Source organism: Megalobrama amblycephala, linkage group LG19 (assembly GCF_018812025.1).
Source record: "Megalobrama amblycephala isolate DHTTF-2021 linkage group LG19, ASM1881202v1, whole genome shotgun sequence".
NCBI lineage: Eukaryota > Metazoa > Chordata > Actinopteri > Cypriniformes > Xenocyprididae > Megalobrama > Megalobrama amblycephala.
This window is the reverse complement of record NC_063062.1, coordinates 10,246,991-10,265,751: the sequence shown is the minus strand read 5'-3', so window position 1 is coordinate 10,265,751 and position 18,761 is coordinate 10,246,991. Positions and strand designations below refer to the sequence as shown.

Sequence of the window (18,761 nt, the reverse complement as noted above, 5' to 3'; positions counted from 1 at the left end):
ACTGGCATGTAGGAATACAGGGTTTGATGTTTATATACTTTATATAGAGATCTGTTGTATAGAAATGTATATAGATATCAAAAGGGCATGAATGGATTGGTTTTTTTTCACAGGTACTGGTATATATGACATACATGAAAATCCCTCACCTTTCGGCGAAATTCGCCGTTTTGAAACCAAAATAGGTGACTTACGTGAATCGTGTAGATTCGATGTGAAAAATGTTTTTTTTGGGGGGGTGGTATTCATATTCAGTGAACTGCGAATAGGTGCGCGTGCCAGAAGGGAGCGCGAGATTCAGTGAACTGCGAACTGCGATTCAGTGAACTGCGAACAGGTGCACGTGCCAGAAGGGAGCGTGAGTGCATGGCAATATTAACGCGAAGGGCCTTGTATCACCAGTGCAGACCACCATCAGAAGCTGAAAGCGCGCCTGGCCTGAATTTGGTGAGTGATGGTTTCAATAATTTTAATATTTTCTGGTATATCTAAGAGCTCTGTTGACATACTTAGCTAAGCTAACACAGACTTAGCTATCGTTAGCTACAGCTTGATGAATTAAGTCATTGAACACAGCAGGAGAGAACGCAACGTTAGCCAGCTAGCTAAAGCTCCGGTGGAAAATTATTAGCTAACGCAACCGTTTTTGAGGAGGTAGATTTTGAGGTGAGGGGACTGACAAGGCAGAAGGTAAAGTGGTCCACCGTTCTATCAATAAGCAGACCTGCCAACCTGTACGCAATTTGTGTAGCGGATACGCATTTTGACTTCAAAGTACGCTGGTACGATTTGACACTCTAAACTACGCAAAAACCTGGTGACGCCTCTGTGCACGCGCAGTCCTCAAATCAAGCAACAGCAAAAGAAGAAGAGTTCGACCAATCATAGTGCTAGGTTCTTCCCCCAGAATAGCAAGTGGGGATGATTGACAGATGCGTAAAGCCTATCATTAAAAAGAGACTGAAAACGACACCAATAAAGATTACCGCTCGATCCCCCTTCATAATACTTAGTAAGGAGGCCATAATAATTTTTGGCTCATGGCTGAAGTTAAGTTTCTTCAGCTCTCCCCAGGTTGGCAAAAAAAGCATCTCAAAATGCATCAGATTGATGCTTTAAAATATGGAATATTTAAATTTTTCTTATGGGGGAGCATGCCCCCGGACCCCCCTAGAGGGGTAATATCCTTCTCACCCTTTTCACCCCTGACCCGTTTTCATGCCTGATATGAAGAGTTTGGTTCCAAAACGCAATAACTCCATTTTGATTAATTTGAGTAAAAAGGTGTTTTCTTTACCAAGAAAGTGGCGAGATGAAAAACACTATTTTCTGTTTCAAACTTTTCACAGAGCATCCTTTGGTTATAAAAACATTAAAAATTCAAATCTACAATTTGATTTTAAAAGGTTTATTATAAAAACGGATTATTTTTTTCCCCAAAATGCAATAAATCCATGACACTTTTTTTTTTCCAAAATGGAATTAATCCATCAATATAAAAGTTATTTTTCAAATTGAAAATACATGGACAAGTAAGTTGATTCACATATATGACAGAGTCTAAACTTTGCCAGTATTTATCTTATACACAGACATTTTACTAAAACTACATTCAGCCGTTGCTCCCAAAATGAATTCAACGGGTCATCTTGTTAAAGGTGCCCTCGAAAGAAAAATTGAATTTATCTTGGCATAGTTAAATAACAAGAGTTCAGTACATGGAAATGACATACAGTGAGTCTCAAACTCCATTGTTTCCTCCTTCTTATATAAATCTCATTTGTTTAAAAGACCTCCGAAGAACAGGCGAATCTCCACATAACACCGACTGTTACATAACAGTCGGGGTGTACGCCCCCAATATTTGCATATGCCAGCCCACGTTTCCAACATTATAAAAGGCATTAGACAAGGGCAGCCAGTATTAACGTCTGGATCTGCACAACCAAATCATCAGACTAGGTAAGCAAGCAAGAACAATAGCGAAAAATGGCAGATGGAGCAATAATAACTGACATGATCCATGATAACATGATATTTTTAGTGATATTTGTAAACTGTCTTTCTAAATGTTTCGTTAGCATGTTGCTAATGTACTGTTAAATGTGGTTAAAGTTACCATCGGTTATTACTGTATTCACGGAGACAAGAGAGCCGAAAAACTCGTATTTTCATTTTTAAACACTTGCAGTCTGTATAATGCATAAACACAACTTCATTCTTTATAAATCTCTCCAACAGAGTAGCATTAGCCGTTAGCCACGGAGCACTATCAAAGTCATTCAAAATCAGAAGTAAACAATATAACAGTATACAATACTTACATAATCCGACGCATGCATGACGAACACTTTGTAAAGATCCATTTTGAGGGTTATATTAGCTGTGTAAACTTTGTTTAGGCACTGTTCAAGGCAAGCGCGAGCTCTGTGGGCGTGGACCACGGGATTTAAAGGGGCCGCAGCATAAAATCGGTGCGTTTATAAAAAAAAATCTATGGGGTATTTTGATCTGAAACTTCACAGATACATTCAGGGGACACCTTAATGTTATAAATTATTTGTCAATACAGATTAAAAAGTATCTGGCGCCACCGCACGATTAAATAAACACATCTGCCGAGTAAATTGGTATTAAAAACAGCTTTTTAAAAAATATATCGCATTCTGCAGAAAAAGGAGACTGGTGTTTGTCGCGTTTTGGAAAGAAAGGGAGAAAACATGATAGAATAACACGACGGATATCGCATTTTGCGCAAAATTAATAAATGACTTTTCAATACCGACCAGATACAATACTGATTTTGGCGGAAACTCAATTTTTTTTTTAAAACATTTAGAGATTATGAGGAAAATTGGGTTTTTACGAGCTCAACAGCTCTGGTTGAACTGTGATCTATAGGTGATCTATTGGCTATTTTGAAAAAAGGGGAGGAGCTTCTAGATATATCCTGCCCTGTCTTCCTGTTTCACTGGAAATTATGTCAACACAGTGAATAAAGCTATTCGTTCCAAAGCACTTCAGTGGGCATGTTGATGAAGCTCACCAAGAAAAATTCCAGACAACTATGTTGTTATGGCAAATCAATCAATCAATCAATCAATCAATCAATCAATCAATCAATCAATCAATCAATCAATATCTATTCATCCAAGTGGCATGGCTTCTCGAACAAAAAAAATGTGGGGTGGGACTTGAATTATCTTTATCTGTTATTTTTTGTATCCATTTGACTTTTTGAATAATATATAATAGGTTAGTAGATGTATTCAGACTAAGTATTAGGTTCTAAAGCAGTACTGTTGTCAAAAAACTTAATTCAAGATTTAAACACTTTCAGATAACAGATGTTCTGGGAATGCCTAACAAATAACAAGTGGCTATAACCCTGGACTCTGTCATGGCTGTCTCAACATTGATCCATGACTGTCATCCTGATTACTGTGATTGTGTAACCTCATATATTTTCCCTATGAGACAGTGTTTTGCTTATGATCTCTCCATATGGTAGCTAGGATCCATAATCCATTATAAAAATGTAATCCCTCAAAGTTAATTGTCAATATAGATGCATAATCCACTGGAATCTTTGCATTGCATTCTTGTCCATGCATGCAAATGGACAAGTTCCCGTCACTGGTGTAGTAATTTATGTGCATAATGATGGCCGGTCCACTTTCATCTCAGCACGTGAAGCCCAACAGTGGAGTCACAGCTGCACAGCTTATTAGCTCATTGAATTAGACCAATCATGAGCCAAATGGAGGAAAGACCGGACACAGTACCACGCAACGCTTATAAATCAGTCTTCCACTCTAATGGAACATGGCTGTTTCAGCTCTTCTTATTACACAGCTGATCCTATGCCAATCAAAAAGTTTTCACAGAAATTTTGGCTAGAAAGGGAGGAAATTGGCGATGGTCTACAAGGCAGGATGCTCATTTAGTTCCAATGGAGGAATGCATTCCCTACAAAAAAAGAGGCCAGCTTTCTTTAAGGTGCTTTATCTGAAATGCTAGCTTTCCTTCGCGGGCGGTCGATGACCAACAGAGCAAGCGGCCATTGGAAAGGGTCGTAGTGCTTATCCTGACTCTCTACATGCCTGGTGCCGGCTAAAGCCCCCCCCCCCCCCTCCTTTTGTCTCACCACTGACTGAGAACACACCATTAACAGAGCCACAGCTTGACAAGAAAAATGAAGAGAGCTATTTTCTGTGGCCTCGAGTGCCAGGCTGAATAATGAGCAGACATTCTTTCTCTCTTCCCCCTCCATGGATTCACTCCTCCTTGTGAAGACCCAGTCAGAGAAGAGTGTTTCTGTCTCTTCCCTTTTTTTCTCCGTCTCGCTCTCTCTTCCTGTGCCCTGATCTGTGGCTTCTTTTCTTAGGAAACCAGGGCAGGAACAGACTGTGTGTGCACATCACATTCAAGATCTCTGAGTGGTCAATTAGAAAAATGTCTAGTGTTGTCTGATTTATGAGTTTGAGGATCAGATATTTTGCATCCAGTATGTCACAGACACAAAAATTCATACTGGAATTAAAGTAGGTGTCTGACGAAATAAGGGTCTTGTTTAGTGCATTGTTTTGTTCGGATCAGGTATGTGTGGGCCTGCCCATAGGAAAGAAACATCACAAAAGAGATATCTTAAATATCCTCTGTAATTATTTCTCATAGACAGCAATGACATTAATTGAGAACAGCTGGAGTTGAAGTCAGGTTCAGAGTAAATCCTATTTTAGTGTGTCTCTGGCATCTCAAATTCATCTCAAATTGTTCAAATTGGCCAATCCACCAAATCCAATTATTACGAATCTAAATTATGTGCACTATGCTATGCACATTTTATCAGTACAATTTAGAAATCTGTATTATGGATGCTCAATATATTGGTACTATATTGGCAATTGACTGTAAGTAATTAGAGTTGTTGTTTTTTTGTGTTTGTGTGTTGTTGCTGTTGTTTTTTTTAATACAATTTTATCCATATTTCTCGTATTGGATGGAATGTGTGTGTGTGTGTGTGTGTATATATATAATGAATATATAAAATTTATATATTTTTTAATACTGTACATTATATAATTACATTTTTGTCTAAACTAACTTGATAAATGATTGATTTTACATTTATTTTTCTTTTTCGTTTTTCAGTAAAATTTTACTATCAGCCATTTATCAGTTATTTATGGAAGCCACTGAACAAAAAATATAAAAGGTAATTGTGACATTTTATCTCAAAGTTCTGACTTTCTTGCAATTGTGAGTTTACATCTCGCAATTCAGAATTTTTTTCTCAGGATTGTGATATAAACTCGCAGTTGTGAGTTATAAAGTCAGAATTGCGAAATTTATATCTCGCAATTCTGATTTCTTTTCTCAGAAATGTGAGATATAAACTTGCAATTGTGAGTTATAAAGTCCAATTCTGAGGGAAAAATACTTTTTTTCTCAGAATTTTTTGTTTATATCTCACAATTCTGACTTTGTAACTCACAATTTATAACTCGCAATTGCAGTTCTGACTTTATAACAAGCAATTCTGGGAAAAAAAGTCAGAATTGTGAGATTTAAGCTCAGCTGCGAGGAAAAAAAGTCAGAATTGTAAGATAAAAAGCAAAACAGGCGAAATATAAACAATTTATATAATCTCGCAATTCTGACTTTATAACTCACAATTGCAAGTTTATATCATGCTATTCTGAGAAAAAAAGTCAGAATTGTGAGATAAAAAGTTCGCAATTTCCTTTTTTTAGTTTTAAATTCTGTGGCGGAAACAAGCTTCCATAGTTATTAGCCATAACATGACAATATTTTGACTTTTTAGATCAGAATTTTCATATCAGTGAATCCTTATTTTGCATCCGTAATACATGTCAACAATCAAATCATTCTCCTAAGAAATATGAGGAGAAACATCAGAGACAAAGTTGATCATTCAAATGAAAGAGAAGATTTCCATTATGTGAATGAGTAATATTTTTTGCTTCTGGGTGAGTCTAGCGAGTATACAAGCACCACAAAGGTTACAACACACAAGTTCACGCACACAAACACGAAGAAGAGGGCATTAGTCAGATCCTATATTCTCAAAGTGGCTGTGTTCTCTGCAGACACCTCTTCCCCAACCCTTGAGTGCTAATAAAATGACGCGAGGACCCGTCTGCTGTGCAGGCAGCGTGAATTCACAGCCAGAGAGCAACCGATGAATCGCCATGGGTGTTTTTTCCTCACTGTGTTCATATTAGACCGCGTGTACAGATGTCTGAGTGTGTTCAAATGTGAATTTGCTTTTGCGTCTGTGAATCATGAATGCAGCTGTTCATCTCCTTCTCCTGTGTAAACATGTTGTTTGTGTTAATATTTGTCTCTGAATGAGTTGGGATACGAGCACGCGCACACAAGGGAAAGGCAACTGCGGCAGTAATAGTTCAGCTGGCTGTTAGTTTGGGCGTTGGGTTTGTGATATATGGTTATGGCCATTCATTGAGAGCCAATTAGGCGTCCTCTGTGTGTGAGAACTATGGAATCCCATAATGCACTACTCTCCAGAGCACCCACGGCTGCCTCCTCCAATGAACAAGAACAGGAAATAGAATTCTCAACAAGAAGATTCATGTTTACTCACTCATGACACTCACACAAGCTGCCGAAAATAAGCAATGTTCTTCTCTTCTGTTTGTTTCACGTAGATAACAAGCCATTTTCTATGGATCCGTTGATCGTCGTCTTCTCAAACCACAAGGCTCGTTCCTACAAGCACATCTGAGTCCTGCAAGCAGGTAACTCGTTTAATTTTTATTTTTGTCCTTGCTTTATCATTCTTTTGGAGTCCAAAACTTTGTTAAAACTGCTTTTGCTTTTAATTGCACCACAAGCTTCCTGCTTTAATCTGCCATTGTGATTTACAAAAGGAGGGGTGAGAATAGCAAAGGATCAGCTGTAATGCAGAATCAAGCACAGGCTTTTATCCTTTCAAATGCGTGCAACAATTGTAATACATTCTGACCTCTTTTCTGATGCTGATTAGCGTGGTATTTGAGCTGACATTAAACATGGTGCTGTAATTATGCTAAAAGGTAACAGAGAGGTAAATGCAGGGAAAAGAGTCTTTTCATTCTGATAGACTTTATAAACTCCAACTTTGGGTTAAGTGGTGGACTCTACAGATATGCAGCGGTTTCGAGATAAGGTATTAGAGGTAAAGCAAGAAATCTCTATCTATAGCAGCCATTAACTTTTCCATAAAAGCAGTTTTGTAAGATCTTGTCTAACAGCATTATTTCAAAACTTTGCATCAAGTGTAACGGTGCAGTAAATGGCTCAATATCCAGAACAATTCATTAGCAGTAAATGTGCAGTTATAGCCTGCGTTTTAAAAGAAGTTGCTGAAATAATCTAGTGTAAGCTGCGCACTTAAAGATGAAATATTAAGTTTAGTTTTACAATGACTCTTAGTTTTGCTTTTTGTGGCAGTCCTGGCTCAGATAAGACATAAAAATCAAAGAATGAAATAAAGATAAAGAGTGCTTTAACAGCTTAGTAGTTCCTTAGTGGTAGATAAGTAGTGGTACTACTACTACAATAATAATAATAATAATGCATTTTATGTATAGATTTATAAAAATATATACACTGTAAACCCAAATAAGTTGGACTAACACAATTTTTGAAATTTGAGGTAACACAAATTTGAGGTTATCAATTACATCAAATTTTTCGAGTTATGATGTTCCAAACTTTAAGTAAGCAGAACTATCAAGTTTTGAGTTAAGTACTCATACATGTTAATTGCTCCTAAGTTGTAGTACTGAGTTAACTAATTCATACATTTTGATAGCAATTAACATAAAATATTTAATTATCTTTTTATTTTGAGTTCTTCCAAATCAAATGAGTTATTTACTTCACTGTAAACCCTATAAGTTGTCAGAACTCAAAAAAGTTGAGTGAGAATTTTAAGAAAGTTAAGAAACTCAAAGTTTAAGTAAGATTTTTATTTTGCACTCATTTTTATTGTTCTTAACTTTAAATATTTGAGTACACTTATTTATACATTTAACTTAAAATTATCAGATTCTCTGAATGTAAATATTTTGCTAGCTATAACAAACTAATTCAGAAAATGCCAGCTTGCTAATTTGCTAACAATAGTATGGTATAGCACTTACTGAATGAGTACAGCAACTTAAAACAAGTGACTTATCTGCTCTTAAACCAAGCAGCACACGCCACTTGTCACCATGATGATGGTAACTCTCCAAAAACCCACATTAACAGAAACTCTTCTAAATTAGCAAAACATTAATCACTACTAAATCACTCTTACCATTAATCTTGCAGAAAAAAAGTCTAAATTAAAATAAATGAATTCGTACAACTCAAAGCAATTAAACAGTTCAGTTTACTTGAAATATGTCAGTGCTGTGAACTCAAAAGAAAAAGAAAGTTCTAAATACTTATAACAGTTCATTTAACTGAACTAATTTGTTTAATTTAAGTTTGTCCTATTCAAACCAAATAGGTTTTTTGAGCATTAGATTTTACAGTGACAAAAGTATAATATTATATATTATAATATAGCTTATTAACTTCTATATATATTTAACATGAATAACTTGAATGTAATATATCATCATAATCATTATTATTATTATTAGCTGAATAAATCATAAAACATTATGATTTCTCAACCCATTATTTTTTCAACACAACTATCATACAATTACTGTTATTACATATTAAAAGCCTGATACTAGCAATGCTAATGTCAAGGGTTTGATTAGAAGGGCACACACATACTTGCTATATGTATAACTTCAATGTAAGATTGTGTTAGATAAAAGCATATGCCTAATGTATAATTGTAAGTGCTCTAAACTCGAAAATCTCAAAAACCTTCAGTTTCTATAGGCCTTACACTTCTAAGCATTAACAGTCCATTTTCCTGAGATGCATAATTCCACTGTATTTTTAGCGAACAGAGACAGATTTCAAAACATTCATGCATGCATATAGAAGGCTGCAAATGAGAGAATGCTGTGATGGGCTAATGAATGATAGGCACTTGAAACTGTGAAGAACGATGGTACAGATGTACAGCTGGCAGAGGCAAACACCGATGTGAGTGAACATTAAAGATTCATTCAAACAGCTGTTCCTTATCCAGGACAGCACGATCCACCACCATGTGCTCTGATTCTGAAGCAGAAGAGTGCGGGAAGCAAGAGTGAAATTTTTTTACCAAAGCTCAGGGTATTACACAAGCAGAGGAGTCAGCCGAGATATCTGTCTGTGCACTGACTTCAGTGATTGAAGGGTTTACCTCATACTGAAAACATGAAATCCACAGACTGAAATTTGAAAACTATGACAGCAGCATTTCAAGATTTTGTGCTTGAATTTGACACACAGTAAAGTTCAGGTTCAAAAAATAAAGTTGGAGTGAACTGAGAATGAACAGATTATATGCATATCTATTTGTATCTCTGTACAGTTTTTCCTCTCTATTCTTTAAAGTTTGATTACTTAGCCAGATATCTGCTTTGAAGTCCAATAAAACACATTGTGTAATGGTGACAACTTCAAAATGACTCTTAGGAGTAATACTCTGTCTACTAATGGTTTCAACTTGTAAAGTGTTACCATAAAAATGAATAACAGTTTTCTCTTAATCTTATTAAGCACAAACAGTAAGGTTTCATTTGTTAACATTAGTTAATGCACTGTGAACTATCATGAACTAACAATGAATGACTATTTTTATTAACTAACATTAACAAAGGTTAATAAATACTGTAGCACATATATTGCTCATTGTTAGTTGATGTTGGTTAATACATTAATGTTAATAAATGAGACCTTATTGTAAAGTGTTACCATTTTTATTTATACTGTTTTTATTTCTATGATCAGTTTGTGGAAAGGAGTTCAGTTAGGAGATCAAAGGTTGTAGAAGCTCATAAATCATGTACATTGAGGTCTGAAGAGACTGAAATCATACAGAAGAGAAGTCAGTCAGTTGAGTTAGTGGCAAAACCTTTTACATTACTTGAGTATTGTTGTCTTTTACTGCATATGATAATTCATACTCAGAAAGTAGAACTGAAATGACATTCATTACAAGATGATTAGTTAAAACATTTCAAATACACCTGCAGAATACTTTTTCTAGTCATGTATTTCGCCGTCTTGTCTCGTCTCGTGAGATACCTGTCTCACACCCCTAATAGTTTATATAGAATTAAGTTAGCATTAGCAGAGTTGTTTGTTTTCCAGTACTGAGCAGTTATTTTACATAACTTTATCATAAAAAAAACCAGTACAAAAGCAAGCCACGCCCCTCCATAAACCCCTCCCCATAACCAAAGCCCCGCCCCCAAAATCTCACTCTAAGCTGAACTCAAAAGTTGGCAGCCCTGTTGTACTTATTTTTAATGTAAGTACATAGTAGTTAAAGACACCTAATATAAAGTGTGGCCGGACGTTTTACATGCTACACTGTAGCCACAAGTTCTTAGTTCATTGTCAGTGGGAGAAATACAGCAGAACAGAGGCGGAACTGAAAGCTTGCCAAACTAGCAATTGAATCACTTTGACTTATATTAAATGGACAAAAACGGTTCCTCAAAATATCTTCTTTTTCCATCAAAGAAAGAAAGTCATACATGTTTGTAATGAAAGGTGAGTAAATGATGATGACAGAATTTCCCTTTAATAGCATGAATGGAAATATGTAATCTGTTGTGAATACTAATTTTTGACATATCAGAAACATTCTAGCTGGAAATGTTCTCAAAAATATTGGCAGAAATCCTTCTTAATGAGCTTCTTTCAACCATGCAGCTATACTAATTTCATTTTCTTTAGAGTGGTGAAAGTATGAGCTAACTTGATAGAATTAGCTAACAGTTGACAATGAAGTTTGCTCTCCTCTATAATTGTATTCATAACAAATCAAACAGCATTTAGCCATTATGTGGTTACTTCCTTTCAGACTAATCTATCGCTCTCTGTTCCCTTTATAGTTCAAGGCATTCACTATAATGTACGAGTTAGTTATTTCGGACAAATGTATTAATTTGGTTAGTTTGAACACATTATTTACAGTAATTGTCTCATTCAGAGCAGCATGTTTTCACTTGCTAGCTCTTTGCTAAAGCAATTAGTGTAAGGAAAATGCTTGCACATGAGAGGAGGAAAGATCGCTAGCAAAGATTGCCTTGTTGTGAATTAGGAATCTTCTCATCATCAACATCATCTTCTCAGAATCATATAATCTGAAATATGTGTTTTTCTTTGAAACGCAAAAACGTAGCACAGTGGACTGGTTTGCAAAGAATGAAAGCTCCAAATTCTCAAATTGAATGTTACTTGTAGAGTGTTGTAATTCACAGAAAATCTTGCCTTTTGCACTTTTAAACATCATGAGGGTGAGCAGAGGATGACATTTTCATTTTTGGGTGATCTATTCGTTTAATGGTCTTGCAGAGTTCACATTTACCCTCACAAAATAACAAAATGACAAATTCAGCGTCATCTAAAACAATATGCCCCTTTTTGCCAACATAAAACTCACTCACTGATGGCTTTTCCCAGACTTTTTTTTTTGGAATTAAATATTTTGTGCTTTGTCCCTAGACCTTGGTGAAAGGAAAAGGCTGTTATCTGTCAGTAACACAAAACACGTACCTCCCTTGCAGAATCTCAGCCACGCGAAATAATCAGCCAAACAGGAGAGCTACTCCCGCTGGAAATCACGGTAATAAGCCCACCATCCCCTTTCGAAATAACAGCTGGTTATGTTTTTCTAATGGAGAAGCACCATCACAAGCCGTCGCTTCTCGTTCATCAGCAGCTGTTAGCTGTGACTGGAGGTGTGGAGAGAAATCGGCATAATATTATTTGTGTGCTGTGTGCAGAACCGGAATCTTCCAGAGACGAGAGCTGTATATAGTTAAGGCCATGACCCTGCAGAATTTATGCTCCTGTCTCGTCACCCTCACACCTGGATTTTGAGACGGGGGCAAGGGGTCCAGGTCGGCTTAATAGTGACAACTCTCATGCTGATGATTCTGGGGTGATACATGTGATACACACCATCTGCCGAAGGGTCAGTCTGCCCTGACAGGGCCTGTTTGAAACATGAACGTGTGTCTGCATGTGTCAGAACGAGCACTTGGATCCCTCAGGCTAATTTGGATCTGATGGAAGAGAGTCAGACATGTTCTCTTCTGCCATTTCACCTCTATGCAGCTCGGGCAATAATATATGTTGTTGATTGTGTCTTCAGGAGAGACGAATTTTCCTACAGCACATGTAGATATTTCAGCCAAAAATAAACAATTCTGTCATCACCCTCATTGTAGTACCAAACAGGTTCGGGTTTGTAACTAAGAAAAACTATGGTAACACTATCAACACTATTTTACAGTGTCATAGTTACTACATGTACTTACTATAGTAATAACAGTAAATTATGCATAATTACAAGTAATTAACCCTAAATCAAACCCTAACTAACCCTAAAGTTAATTAATGTACTACAGCACTGTAAAATAAAGTGTAACCAAAACTATATATGGCCTATGTAGCCTATATGTAGTGAAGGTTTGAGTGCCAACTGTTGTGTTGTGGCCGAAAGAGCGCATGAGAGCAGGACTACATTTATATATAATTTATTAACAGTTTTGCGTGTGTGCGCCCGTTCTCGCACACTCTTTCGGTCACAGCACAGCAGACGGCACTCAAACCTTAACTATGAGTGCAATAAGGCAAGCAATTAGGGAAAAACTTGTTAAGGTAGGAACTCACCAAGCCGACACCGACAAACTAGTGGTGACAAAAGCAGACTGTGGGGTTGGCTCATGTCGGCAGCGTCTGGGTCCAAAGTTGCCCTGACACACCAAACCGGCGCTCAACACCCGACGGCCAAGTAGCACGTCCGTTCTGCGATTGCGTAAGATGACATGTCTTTCCGTACCAGCAGGTGGCAGTAGCTGAACTGCCAGTCAGAATGATAAGATAGCCCGGCAGGGCATTGTACGAATATGATAAATTAATGAGTGCAAACTATATGAATGAAATGAAGTGCGATAGCAAGTCAGATAGCCGTGTTGCCGTCTCTGTGCGTCTCTTTGAATCTTACTTATTTTGTAACACTTTATATAGGCTAGGCTATCTATTTAAATGTTTTAAACCTTGTACAAAATGGTCTTGTCGTTTCAACCAATAAATAGCTCAGTAACGTGAAGTGAAGGTGGCTTATGGAAGCAAGAATACAGGTAGGCTACGTCTCTACACAGCGACGGATTTCGGGCTCGGGCTTAAACTTTAACAGTACAGGGCCAGATTTGGGCTTCAGTTTAAAGCCTGTGCAGACCTCTAGTACCAAACATGTATGATTTTCTTTCTTCTATGGAGCACAAAAGATGATATTTTGAAGAATGTGTTTTTGTCCATTCAGTGTTGTTTCGGACCCCATTGACTTTTATTGTATTTCCAAAAAACATTATTTGAAATATATTCTTTTGTGTTCCACAGAAGAAATAAGGTCATAGAGGTTTGGAACATTATAGAATTTTCCTTTAAAATCATGAATGTCAATATTTAATGCTAATTTTTGTTCTAAAAAATATTGACAGAATTGCTTCAAGAGCTTTTCTCATCCTTGTTTATAGTACTTTATAGCAGCTACATACCAATCTCATTTTCTTCAGCGTTTGAAAGTATTTCCAATATTTTATAGCCAATTTGAAAATACTTGCTAACACTCCACAATCAGGTTTGCTTTCCCCTTTGGATAATTTGGGAAGCTGCGGGGTGTCTGTCTTCACAATTAAAACTTGGACAAAAGTTAATAAGCAAAGTTGTTTTAGTGTTTTATCGATGGGTTGTTCATGATGAAGTCAAGCCAGAGCAGCTTCATTCTCATAAATGATTAAATTGTTTAGCATTTCGCAAACGGCGCTCCTTCGGCTCGCATGCAACCGCACAGGCCAGTGCTAAAACAACCTCCATCCCACTATAGGCCAGTTTTAGAGCAAACATTCTACATTCTAACAAGAGCTTTGTCTGACCTCGTCCCCCGTTGTTTTGCAGCAAGTTTAACTCAGCTCTGCTGATGTCATCGAGTTTTCCTCTAACAACGAGGCACAGAGAAGACAGGAGGAGACAGCGGAGAAAATAAGAAACAAAGAAATCCCACGTGGCATCATTTCACTTTTCAAACCAATGAGCCTTGCTCGCTGCCCTCTGCTTGGAAAGAGTCACAGAAAGAGCGAGATTAATGCAGATCATCTGTCATCACCTGGCAGCTGATCAAAAGATCTCATTGGCAGACAGCATTCGAAAATCCACTGGAGCTTCTTTTTTCTCACTTGGAGCTGTAGAGGCAGTTTCTCAGACACTCATGCACTGGGTATTGGCTTTAGGCGTGTAGGGAGAAGGGAGGGAGGTGTGAAATGGCACTAGCATTCCTTGGAAAATTAAAAGCAAAAAGAGAAGTGATGTTGAGACACACTTATGTTTTGAGACATCAGGGAATACGGTTTGTGGCATGCCGAATGTAGATTTCAGAGCAGGGGATTTGGGCAGAATGTGAGTGGGGTACAAGTGTACGGAGAAGAAGTAGAGAAAATTGTATTCTTCAGAAGAGCGAGAGAGACTCTTGTTCTGTGTTGCAAGAGCTGCACCCCAAGGCTTGTTGGTGTGCTGATGGGGAGGAAGCAAGTCCCTGTGTTGTTGTTTTTGCTGCTGTGCTTTCACTCCTTTTTTTGTCTTGTTATGCATTTATTTTCAATTTTCTTCTCTTTTTTTTCCTACCTTGTGATGAAAATTGCTTAAGCATTTTCCAGGTCACAATTAAAAGTGCGTTTCACAGTTCAGTGAATCTTTTCAAAGGCAGGTATTTAACATAATTGCCAATTCAGAGATCAGCGCTGGCATCCGTAAATGTTTAATTTTAAGAATTTACACCTTGGCACATTCAAATATAGTAGTATTATGAATACAACTGTTACAGTAAACTCTTTCTGTTTGCAAATGGCAAGAAATTCCCAGTGCACGTACATATTTTTGAATAGAATATGAGATGAAATCCTATAGGAATAGTTCCCCCAGAAATAATAGTTCTGTCATCATGTTAGTCCAAACCAACATGGAACACTGTTGAAAAAATAGAGAAAGAAAGAGAAATGAATAAAAACAACATTAAAAAAGTGGTCCATACAACTCTATGGCAGCTTTGTATGAGGAACTGGATGAAATTTAAGTCATTATTCACTGAAAATCAAATGATTCAGAATTCAAATTTGGAACAGGTTTAAAAATGTGACATTTGGTTATGAACGTGAAGCCACAGGCAACATATTTGGTTTGAGACTTTTGATTTGAGGAGATTTTAATAGTGATTAATGACTTAAATTTTAGTTTATTCCTCACAAAACTATCAAAACTGACTTTTTTGTGTTCTACATGAAGAAATAATGGCAAAAATAAGTAAAGAAATATTTTATAAATAAATAAGGAAATAAAGAGGTTCCCTTTCGTGGGAACTACCTTTCGTGGGTTCCCATCACGTCATTGACGTAGCGTCTCGTTCCCTTACTCAGGGAACAAGGGTTACATCAGTAACCCGAGACGTTTTTTAATGACGACATTTTTTCTTTATCTCATTTTGACAAGGTTAAAATATTTTCCCTTTCATTTCTTTTGCGCATATTTGCCTATTGCCTTTTTTTTTTTTTAAATCGAGCCATCTCAGAGGAAACACTGTTTGAAGTCATTTGGCCTAACCTTACACTGACATTCAAATCTGTATGCTGGAAAATGCAGACACCTGACCATTGAGAGTGCCTCGTATGATGCGACTGCTGCACCCTGTCTCACCTCTATCTGCAAAAGTAATTATGGCAAACCACTGAGCGACTACACACTGGATTGGAGTGAAGGCAGCCAATAAAGGTCATGAAAATAAACACATCTCTCTTGTAATGGAGGAGAGGGTACAGTTTCCAGTGGAGTGCTGATGCACAAGGCCAGGAATTCTCCTTTACCTTGCCGGTCCTCTAGCAGATGCTGTTCCTCTGCGCAAAACCCTAAAATTCCCTTGAGATGAGACATGACATAGAGAGAGAGACCGAGCTTCAGCAGGGATCATGGGGTGAGAGGAAGGTTGCCGAGACATTGTGGAAAGAGCATGGAAGCAAGTGGGAGGTGAGAAAGGGAGAGGGTGAAAGTGTGAGAGAGACTGTGTATTTTTGTGTGTGTTAGAGGTGAGAAAAGAGACTGTCAGGTTTGGTGGAACAAAAGCTGTATGAGTATATGCAGCGATGACACGAGTAGCCCTGCAAATCTTAATAATGATTGTTTAATCAGAATAGTGATTTAATTTAGATGAGCTATTATGGAGTTTCCTGCATTAATTGTATTACTTGATTAAAGCAGTGTTTCTCAACCCTGGAAGGCCCACAGACACCTAATGTTTTGTGGCATAATTGCAAGGGGTCTGTAGATTTTTTTTTTTTTTTTTTTTTTTTATGTATAAAATATTTTTTTAATGTGTAAAATATCCATAAATGCCATGAAAATATTAGTACAGTGGTTCTCAGCCTTGACCTCAGCAAACATCCAAAGGAACCAGATCCAAAGACTTAAAATTTTATTATAAATTATTGTAAATATTAACTTAAATAATAACAAAACCCACCGGCAATTAAGTTGTACAGCATGAAAACTGACATCATAGTTATTATTTTATTTTGTCCCCTCAGTTACTTTTTTTTATTGAAGAACATAGGTGTTGAAACTTCTGGAATCATGAAATTAATCACAGTTAAGTGATCCTAGTGGTCTGTACGGAAGAGGATTAGGGCCAAGCAATAATAAAAAAATAAAACCATCTCGAGATTAAAGTTGTTAAATTTCGAGAAAAAAGTCGAGATAAAATGTTGAGAATAAACTTGTTAAATTACGAGAAAAAAATCATTAAATTTCGAGAAAAAGGTCGAGATAAAATGTTGAGAATAAACTCGTTAAATTACGAGAACAAATTCGTTAAATTACGAGAATAAAATCATTAATTTAATGACTTTATTCTCAAGATTTTATCTCGACTTTTTTCTCAAAATTTAACGACATTTTTCTCATAATTTAACGAATTTGTTCTCGTAATTTAACGACTTTTTTCTCATAATTTAATGACTTTATTCTCAACATTTTATCTCGACTTTTTTCTCGAAATTTAACGAGTTTTTTTCTCGTAATTTAACGAGTTTATTCTCAACATTTTATCTCAACTTTTTTCTTGAAATTTAACGAGTTTTTTCTTGTAATTTAATGACTTTATTCTCAACATTTTATCTCGACTTTTTTCTCGAAATTTAACAACTTTAATCTCGAGATGGTTTTATTTTTTATTATTGCTTGGCCCTAATCCTCTTCTGTAGGTCTGTGTTGTAACTGCAAGGGCTCGTTTTAAAAAATGTATAAAATAACAGATAAAATACTTTAATATCAGCAGGTATTATATAAATTTACATATATATATGGTAACACTTTAGTATGGGGAACACATATTCACTATTAACTATGACTTTTCCCTCAATAAACTCCTAATTTACTGCTTATTAATAGTTAGTAAGCTAGTTGTTAAGTTTAGGTATTGGTTAGGATTATGATTATTAATTAAGATATTAATGTAGAATAAGGTCATGTAGAATAAGGCATTAATATGTGCTTAATAAGTACTAATAAACAGCCAATATTCTACTAATATGCAAGCCAATAAACAACTAGTTAAAAGACCCTAAAATAAAGTGTTACCATATATATACTTTTATGGAATATATCAGATATGTTAAACATTTTTACATACAGATTTACATTTATGCTGTCAAGTTTTACCTGTGTTTTGATTTCGTTTTCAAGGACTTTTAGTTTGCTTCTCTTTGTTTTCTGTTTCCTTATATGTTCCCATTTGTCATTGCTTGTCATGGTAATTCATTATGTTATTAATTAGAGCACACCTGTTCAATATCAAGTTTGTTTTCTTGTGTATTTTAGACATTCGGTTACCTCAGTTCGTTGTCTGGTGTTGTTTGTGCATAGCACACTGTTATGTTGTGTTTTCTCATTGGGGTTCTTGCGTTAAACGCTGCTATTTGATTTGCGATGCTTCTCTTCACCATCTTTGTGGACTTTACACATGCATTTAGCAGACACTTTTATCCAAAGCGATTTAGAGTTGTGATGGTCTCAGCAGATTGGCTGTTTGGCAGCTCACTCCACCAGTGAGGACTAGAGACAGGTGAAGGTTTTGGAAAGTGACTTGGTCCCTCATTGTGAAGGATCAGCAAGGCACCACTCATTCAATAAACGCCTTAAATCCAGCAACTGGGAGCCAGTGAAGTGAAATCAAGAAGGGGAATGTGGGTGTCCAACATTGTCATTATATTATATTATATTATATTATATTATATTATATTATATTATATTATTCTTTTTTGCAGTGGCTTGATGATGGTTTGACATATGATGGGAGTACATAATTTTAAAAAAAAAAGAGAATAATTTGATTAAGGTACTCTTGAATAGATTTATCTGTAGTATGAAAGAGTACAATGTCTTTGAATAATATCATGAACTTTGTACAATTTATTAGGCTATTGAAAACTTTACTTCATTGTGTTGATCATTTTAGAAGCAGATTCTGGTCTTGCTAGGCACATAGTCACAGCGAGTCTGTCTCTGCTCTGACCTCT

General features: G+C 36.4%; 1 protein-coding gene across 5 annotated transcripts in view; it reads left to right on the top strand.

Annotated features, from left to right (window-relative positions):
* Window positions 1-18,761, top strand: part of mgat4c (mgat4 family member C) — a 137,425-nt gene that overhangs the window by 51,247 nt on the left and 67,417 nt on the right. For all 5 annotated transcript variants that reach the window (XM_048169064.1, XM_048169065.1, XM_048169068.1 and 2 more), the window contains exon 2: window positions 6,693-6,782. The gene's annotated coding sequence lies outside the window, so the exon portion shown is untranslated. The remainder of the gene's footprint in view (window positions 1-6,692; window positions 6,783-18,761) is intronic.